Below are 2,957 nucleotides of genomic sequence, written 5' to 3' on the forward strand. Positions count from 1 at the left end.
CACAGCAGGCAGGAGGAGTGCGGGTCCTGGACGGGCACCTTGCCCCCCACAAATGTCGCACTTCTTGAAGGGTGCAGGCATTTTCAAGTCGTCAAAGCCAGAGGAAAATCCGAAACGAGGTCAACAGTCCGAAGTTCGAAGTTACCAGGGGCGGGAGACAAAGAATGGTCAAGAGTTCAGTCCGAGGTCAAAAAACGAAAGTGATTCCAAGCAAGCGAAGCAAGCGAAAGTTCCCTGAATCAGCTAGCGCGGCGGAAAAAAGGAACTGGGGAAAAGAGCGGGAAGGCAGGGGCCTTATAAACGGGTGCCGGGAGTTACCGCCAAAAAGTTTCTATATGTTGCAAAGTAAACTTTGCCCAGTGATTCCAGTAGGTTCCGAGCAGCACTGCGCAGGCGCAGTGAAACCCATTTGTATGATTCACAGAGACCACGAAGAAGAAGTAGTCTTATACGCCAGAAAATACAGTATGTCACTTTCTGAGCAACCTAACCGTGAAATGGTTCCTAGAAATGTCTGATTTGGCTATAGTGACATATGCCTTGGTTGCACCCCATTTGGATTACTCTATCATGGTCTTTGTTGGGTTGCTTCTGAAAATGCTCATAAACATCAACTGGTCTGCAAAGTTACCCAAAGACCTATTGGATTGGCACAAAGAATTTACTGAGACTGACTACAGAGAGCATACAATTCCCTTGTTACAACAGCTTCACTGGTTGCCAGACCATTTCTGAGCATAATTCAGAGCAATAATTCTAATCTATAAAGTGCTATAAAAGCTCAAGCCCATTTTATTTAAAGGATTATCTTCCTATATGAGCCTGTCCAGGCTGCAAGATCTTCATGGCAGATCCTTCTCACCGTCCAATCATGTTCAAGGTACATTTATTAGGAAGACAGGACACAGGCTTTTTGCTCGTGGCTCCCAGGCTTTGGACCTCCCTCCCTACAGAGGCTAAGATGGGCTTCCCCTTGCTTTCCTTGTGACAGAGAGTAAAAATTTGCCCGAAACACTTTTCCATTAGCACTGGAAAGCCTATAGCTGCACTTTGCAGCATTTGAATTTCGCGCTGAAATGAATTTCGTAACCCGAAAAATATTTCGTAACCCGAAAAAGTTTTTGCCAATCCAACTTTTTCGTATCCCGGAAATTTCGTAACCCGATCATTTCCTATCCCGAGGCACCACTGTACAAGGGTTTTTAATGGTGTGCTATTTTGCTGTGTTTATCTTTTAACAGATTCATTTTAAAGAGTTTCCATGATATGGATTATTTAGTTGTATTGTAAACATATTTTAATATGTTTTACATCTATCTTTGTAAATGCTTTTAACTGTATTTGTTTTAATTTCTGTAAGCTGCCATGAGTTCCAATAGTAGGGAAAAGGAGGAATATAAGTGAATTACTAATAATATTAACAACAGCAACAATAATAAAACATGCCAGAAAGAGTTAAAAATCAACACATTCTCTGGTTAAAATTTAATTTAATTTTTGAAATTAATATTAACAATAAAGATGCACTGGATTCTACAGGGCAAGTTTGCACACTGTTTGGTACATGGAGAAGAGATAAGGTACTGCCCCTTTAGAAAAGCGTGCAAAGTGGGCCTAGAAACTAGAGAATGTTATCTGTAAAAACTTATGTAGCACACTGTGGGATGCTTTACGCCATCTGTCAATTTTCTTCCCTAGCTACATAGTTATCACATGGTTCTCTGAGTCTAAGGTACAAGGATACCCAGGCGACCACTCCCTGATGAGCAACCTGTTGACCACAGTTTGGCCACAGAGGTTTAGAAATACGAAACACAAGACAAAACAGTAACACAAATTTATCTAAAATGCACAAGAAATATTAAGGATTTAATATATAATTCACATCCTAGCAGATTTTCCTCCTCATGGTATCCTGAAATTTAAAAGAAATAAAACTTACCCAAACACAGCTGCTCTTTTGATTTAATGTTTTCTAAGCTGCTTTTAAAGACAGCTAAATAGGCTGCTCGGCAATTCTTATAAAATATTTCCTCTTCACAATTCTGGGATCTCTGTGAATGAGAACTTTCAGAGGATACCATTTGTTCACTGAAGGGGGATGCATTGTTCTTCTCACTGCCAGCCATCCTGTAAATAATGCAAACATATTTAGAGACTCTTTTATTTGCATACCTCAATATCGGATCACCATCTGTCCACCTGCTCAGGTGGAAGGGAATGTTCTCTCTCTACTTCTACTTCTATAAAAAAGGGAAAAAAGAGGGTTTTTTACAAATATGGCTTGAAAAGCATGACTACTTCTTTTCTGAGTTCTATATTTGCATTTCTTTACTATCTCAAAGCAGTTAATAATAAACCATATTTGTAGGTGGATTATATGACATATTAGGTGATAAAAGGATTCTAAGATTCTATGATATTCTATGCTGACACAGATCTGTGCATGACTGTTTAGGTTATGTCTTACACATTATGGCTTTAATCTCAAATATTAAATCTGTCCCCTTCTGCCCTATTCATATTACAAAAATAACCCAGGGTGAACTTGGGTTACTTCTTGGTGTTCTCACTCACTTTGAATGCACTAGGTGCACTTGGGGGGGGGGGTAGCCAAAAACCCACATACCCATGATATATGATAACATTCCTCCCCCAAGTTTCCTTGAAAGATCCACATCAATCCGCATCTTTGGCAGTGGGAATACGCTACCACGTTGATCTGTATTGCCTGGCCGACCCCCCTCCAGCCCCTCTGAGCCTTTTTGGGGGGGGGAGGAGTACTGGGAAGGGCTCCCTAGGCTGCTGGTTGTTCTCCAGCCTGGATCTGCTGGGAGATACCAGTGGTTGCCATGGCAAGGAGGGCTGCCCAGGTATGTGTGAATAACACACAGGGTTAAAATGCCTTGGAGAGATTCGCAAATCCATAATGGGAACAACAATCTGGTATTGCATCA

Source organism: Sceloporus undulatus, chromosome 4 (assembly GCF_019175285.1).
Source record: "Sceloporus undulatus isolate JIND9_A2432 ecotype Alabama chromosome 4, SceUnd_v1.1, whole genome shotgun sequence".
NCBI lineage: Eukaryota > Metazoa > Chordata > Lepidosauria > Squamata > Phrynosomatidae > Sceloporus > Sceloporus undulatus.